Source organism: Arachis duranensis, chromosome 6 (genome assembly GCF_000817695.3).
Source record: "Arachis duranensis cultivar V14167 chromosome 6, aradu.V14167.gnm2.J7QH, whole genome shotgun sequence".
Lineage (NCBI taxonomy): Eukaryota > Viridiplantae > Streptophyta > Magnoliopsida > Fabales > Fabaceae > Arachis > Arachis duranensis.
This window is the reverse complement of record NC_029777.3, coordinates 20,170,884-20,177,061: the sequence shown is the minus strand read 5'-3', so window position 1 is coordinate 20,177,061 and position 6,178 is coordinate 20,170,884. Positions and strand designations below refer to the sequence as shown.

The 6,178-nt window shown below is 42.3% G+C and overlaps 2 pseudogenes; one reads left to right on the top strand and one right to left on the bottom strand.

Annotated features, from left to right (window-relative positions):
• Positions 1-1,179: 1,179 nt before the first annotated feature.
• Positions 1,180-1,991, top strand: LOC127748570 (putative ATP synthase protein YMF19; annotated as a pseudogene).
• A 2,653-nt stretch (positions 1,992-4,644) lies between these two features.
• LOC107493320 (pyruvate decarboxylase 3-like) lies at positions 4,645-5,386 on the bottom strand (annotated as a pseudogene).
• Positions 5,387-6,178: the final 792 nt, after the last annotated feature.

The window sequence follows — 6,178 nt, the reverse complement described above, 5'->3', positions numbered from 1 at the left end:
CTTTCCCTATCGGTAGTAGTATATGAGCACTATATCCATGGAGCATATTTCAATATCAGTCTCATCTATGACGGTATCTATTCTATGATTGAGAAGCTGACAGGCCCAATGCACTCTACAACGGGCCTTGCGAGGTCGTAGCAGCCGGTAACCTCGAATCCGTGTAAGATAAAGAACAAAACCGGATTGGATGGAGGAAGATAAGTTATGGAGAGTGTGAACGGATAGAAAGTGTTCTGTGAATGAATATATCATGTGATAATAGTAAGGGAGGAATCGTTGGCACCGTAAAAAATTCTTTAATTAATTGATTAGCAGATATCAATTAATACGTGAAGTGATTGAATATTACAGCACCCCATAATCTTCTCTGATAAAAGAATATGATAAGCAGCAATCAAACCATTAGGCAGCAAGACAAGAGAACGGAATAGCTATGCACCGGGTTTCGTCCCAACCGACGCGTAACCTTTCCCCAACCTTCTCTGCAGATGACCTTCCGAACCCTTCTCAATTCGTTGCTTGTTTCCGTTCCAAACTAAACCCAACAAGAAACCGAGCAATCCTCGCTCTTGCGTTAACGGCTATAGGCTTTGCGGCAACCCCTTTTTGGGTTTACCCTATAGAGCTTGCCTTATCGAATAGGGGCGAGTACCATACTACACGAGCTCATAAATTGGCCTCTCGCTGCTTTGTTTGCTCTTCGCGGAAGCTACTCGCCCCTATTCGATAAGTAAAGGAGAGGGCTTAACGCTCCTCTCTGGCCGGTGCTTCTTTCTTCCTTGGCTATCGAATCAGCAGCTAAGGTAGCAGACTGATTTTACTTGATTACCTGGTATGATCATGAACTAGAATGTTCTATTGAATGAGATATAGCCGTAGATATCCCGTGCCCACTCTTCGATCTCCCATCGCATCGGTTCCTGAATATCTACTCACTCCCGCCCTGGATAGACTTAAGGCTGAAGACCGAGTAAAAGGGCTGGCAAGGCAAAATAGCAAAAAAGAGTTTAGCGTAAGAGAAGAAAGCTGCTCTTAGCAGAGAAAGGGTGGATAAGTTTCTAGTTCATGGATTGATCGAGTTTCGTTATACTTTCGACTTATCTCGATTGGGTTGGTGTTAAGTGTACCAAACAAAAGGTACAATACAAGAATTTCGAGGACCCGTCTTTCTTCAGCACGAAGTTAGTTGATCGAGAAAGCAAGGACTCGTATAGAGCTACGCCATGAGTAGATCGAAAAGGTCTCGCGAAGCTGGTAATCCTTTGCCTCCCCTAACAAGTAAAGCTGAAGAAGAAGCATAAAAATGGAGTCCTTCATCTTTGGTCTTTTTCCCATGCTTTCTGTTGGTCAACAACCAACCACAACTCTCTATAGTCAAAACACTAGTCCTGCAAGCTTGCTTTTAACCATACCTGGTTCAGTCTGTATGGAGGGAATTTCTTTTGTCTGAATCAATCATGCCTCAACTGGATCAATTCACTTATTTCACACAATTCTTCTAGTTCTGCCTTTTCCTCTTTACTTTCTATATTCCCATGTGCAATGATAGAGATGGAGTACTTAGGATCAGCATAATTCTAAAACAACGGAACCAACAGGTTTTAAACCAGGGGAACAAAATCCGGAGCAACGACCCCAACAGTTTGGAAGATATCTTGAGAAAAGGTTTTAGCACCGGTGGATCCTATATGTACTCTAGTTTATTCGAAGTATCCCAATGGTGTAACGCCGTCGACTTAAAGAGAAAAAGGAGGAAAATAACTTATATCTCTTGTGTCAGAGAAATAAGTGGCTCACGAGGAATGGAAAGAAACATATTCTATTTGATCTCGAAGTCCTCATATGGCGCTTCTTCTTCCAATCCTGGATGGAGGATCACTTGTAGGAATGACATAATGCTAATCCATGTTCCACACGGCCAAGGAAGAATCAAAAAATAAGAAAGGTTATCGAGATTCTCAATCGCTCTTTTAGTAGATAGTGGAAAATGGGGCTCCCAAGCCCCCTATGCTGCCAGACTTAAATGAGCCCTTGCTCCCCAATTTGAACCAATCGCTCGAACCACCAGAGGAACCCTATCAACCAATCTTTCCTCTGGTTGGAAGTCTTTCTGGGTAAGACCAACGAGCAGTTGACCGCCTAATTTCACTAGAAAATCTCCTTGTCGTAAAGGCGACGCACATGTTGCGTTCGCTTCATTATACGCCCATCGATTCTGATGTTAAGTTTGTGCTATCAGCTTTTCTAGTTAATTATCCATCTAGTGATGCCTACTAAAGCCTACTCCCACACTTTCTTCCTATGGAACCCCCATCCCCTATCTTTTTACAATTCTGACAGGATTGGGAAGCCTTTATAACAACAACATCCACAGATTTCCTTTCAAATAGAATATTTTTTTGGGGGGGTTCCTTAAGGGAGGGGGCAGGGCTTTAGAGGAGGAGTGAGGACCCGACTAATGGGAATCAAGACCCCTATCTCATAGGGGACCCTCTTGGAAAAATCTTTCTTTCTTGATGAATGATATGGTTTTCCATAAATCGATATGAATGGAGGATGCCTCTTGAACTTCTTAATCCAAGTTCCAGTGGTGGGCAGTCGGTGCGCTCTTTCTTGATTAACTTGGGTAAAAATGTCCGGATGAACTACATATGGTCTGATACCTATCTTCTTGTTGAGTTGGAGTGGTAGGTTATGTAGGCGCTCGAAATTGCTTCTCACTAGACAAGATGGTACAGCAATGAGGGTTCGACCCATTTCTATTTCCGGCAAAAAAGAAATGAAAGTTGCAGACCTGCTTACATTATACATTTTATTTATTTTTAGAGTGAAGTGAGCTCATTCAGACAGGGAGGGCGCACGAACGGAAGGATAAAACTATCTTAATTAAACCCTTAGGAGAGTGCAGTGAACAAGCAAGGATACAGAATGAGATAAGACAGTTACCGAATAATAAACCTTATATGAAGTATTGAATGAGTACTAAGAGTGAGACAGAAACCTATCAAGTTACCCACTTCCATCAGAAAATCTACGGTGTGGTGTAGTGTAGCAATGCATTGGAAGTATGGGTACTCTAATCCCAAGGGCAATCTTCGTGAGCTTGTTATTGTAGGGATTCCAATTTGGACTCCATCTCTGAGTAGCAATACAGTGCCCAGCAACAACCCATGGACCATCGTTAAGTATCTTTTGACGCAGTTGTTTTTCCTCTGTTCTAATAACATAATAACATAGTAGTTTAAAGGAAGATCCATAAGCTCAAAATCTGGTGCACCCCAAAGCCATAATCGTCTATCTTTCAGCTCATAAAGATAGAATCGTCTACCTAGTGGTTTAATGACAATGGCATCCTAGGCATATTTGCTTCTATCTTTCATCTGGAATATCAATTCTGGGCTGCTTCTCTATTCTTTTCTTTTGTTTCTCTGTATATACTGGAGCCATAGCCTTCTCTTCTTTCAACCAGTTGAAGTCTTTGTCAACTTCCATTGGTTCATGCCCCATAAGTGAAGCACGATATGAGATTTGCGTTGGCTTACCCTTCTCATAGGGCTTTATGTTCTGCTGCCTGAGTTTTCTCTTGACTGTTCTCACTTGTATTCTCCTCATTCACCGTACTCTGTTCTTTCATAGGAGTGGTCGTCGGTTTCAGAGGCACTCGAAAGCTTCTCTCACTAACTTTCTCTCTCCCTTGGTGGATTCTTATTCATTTCTTCTTTTTATGAACAATCACCGCCGTTGGAATTGTTTATAACCAAACAGCTTCATTGTTGCTGTCAGCTTGCCAAACCAGACATGTAGAGATTGCTTCAGCCCGTACAATGACTTTCGCAGCTTACAAACTAGATTTCCACTCATGGATTCATATCCAGCTCCAGGTGGCAGATCCATATACACTTCCTTCTCCAGGTCTCCGTTGAGAAAAGCATTCAGAACATCTGGCTGCATTAGAGGCCAGCTTCAATTCACAGCTAGGGGGAGCAGTATTCGAAAGGTATTAATCTTTTCTACTGGTGCAAATGTCTCATCATAGTCATCACCGTACTTCTGGGTGTAGCCCTTAGCAACTAACCGAGCCTTATATTTAACTGAGTACCATTTGATGAGTAATTGAGAACAAGGGGGAGGGATGTAGGGTACCCTAAAAGTGTTTCCTCTCACTTCGCTCGAGACCTAAAGACCTTCGCCACTGCTTTTGTTTTTAATATAGTTGCAAGTGAGTTGACGGATAGGGAAAATTCTATTACACTGGCGATATCATTAGTATTCCCTGTCTGTAAGGAAAGCAAAGAAAAGGTCATAGTACCTTGCTCTTCTCTCTATCATAGAAAGAAAGATCTCCCCAGGTAATGAGAAGCCCTAAGTAAGTAGCTGTCTAAGAAGAGTAGGAACCCTCAGGATTAGAATAAAAGGGAGTGAGCTTAATCCTCAAGCAAGAGGTCTCGGATCCAACTCGTGAGAATGGAGGTGAAGCTTGAAAGCTGAAGCAAGGCTTCCTTGCCCGGTAGCTTCGCCCGTATCCCAATCAATCCAACCGATCCTGATGCTGAATTTCCTCAATTCCATCGCTCCCTTCCTTCTCCTTCGATCAAAGCTATACCTGTTCCGTCGGTGAAAAGAACTACCATGTCGGTGAAAAGAACTACCATTACCCTAGCCTAGCTACAAGCTTTTCAAGTTGTGGGTTAAATGGTGCAAGTTTGCTGAGGATTGGAAGGACGGCTATTAGCAGCAGAGACCCTTTAGCCCCATTCAAGCAACTCTTTGCTCGTATTGAACTATCACCTCAATGAAGCATAAGCAGTCCTTCTTAGGTCCTATTGCAGTTTCAATTGCTTCAATTTTGCTCCTCTTCACAGAACACCTTGGCAGTCCAGCATTTGCCTTCCCCGTTGTGGATTACGTCAACCAACCCAGTGTAATTAAAGTTCTTGATCACATTGTATGGCCCATCATGGATTGATTTCAACTTCCATGGTGTATCCACCATTGTTTATCAGGATTTTCAATTTCTCTGTCCACATCGCAGCATTGTGGATACATCCCGAGCATTCACCTGGAAACTTCCAGTGCCTATGCAAGCAATCACTCGCTTCTCAGGAAAAGCTAGTGCATAACCAAGTGTTGCACCAACAGACCATCCGATTGATTCATATTGCATTTGGAACTCATACCCACAACTCTTTGGCAACTTCAGCTTCTGGCAGTTAAACCATGAATACCCTGTCTCAGCAATTACAGCGGATTCACTAGACAGCATTTTTTGTATATGTTAAAACAGAACATTAACCCTCAAAGGTTGGAGTTTTGGAGATGCTTTGTCCTTCTCATTTAAGCTTTCCTCTTGTATTCCTCTTCCCACATGCAAGGCTCCTTCCATGGCAAGCTATATGTAGGGTGTCACCGTTGTCAATGGCTACTTCCCATCCTCTCAGTGAAAATGGTCCAAATGCTCTGTCACAGCACGGCTAATCAGCTGTTGGTTCTCGATCATGTCGGAATAGAATCCATTGATTCTTTTGCGTTTGTCATCACGTCCAACACTCGTGAGTTTGAAACTCGTCACAGTCATCCAATCTTAGAATCCTACTCGGAATACCACAGACAAGGTTTAGACTTTCCGGATTCTCATGAATGCCGCCATCAATTCCAGCTTATACCACGAAGATTCTGATTAAGGAATCTAAGAGATACTCATTCAATCTGATGTAGAACGGAGGTGGTTGTCAGGCACACGTTCATGGATTGAGGAAGGTGATGAATGTCACGGATCATCACCTTCTTCATAGTTAAAGGTGATGAGTGTCACGGATCATCACCTTCTTCACAATTAAGCGTGAATGAACATCTTAGATAAGAACAAGCGTGTTTGAATGGAAAACAGAAGTAATTGCATTAATTCATCGAGACCCTGCAGAGCTCCTGATGAGCGGATAATTTGTACGCTTTTTGGCATTGTTTTTAGTATGTTTTTAGTATGATCTAGTTAGTTTTTAGTATATTTTTATTAGTTTTTAGTTAAAATTCACTTTTCTGGACTTTACTATGAGTTTGTGTGTTTTTCTGTGATTTCAGGTATTTTCTGGCTGAAATTGAGGGACCTGAGCAAAAATCTGATTCAGAGACCAAAAAGGACTGCAGATGCTGTTGGATTCTGACCTCCCTGCACTCG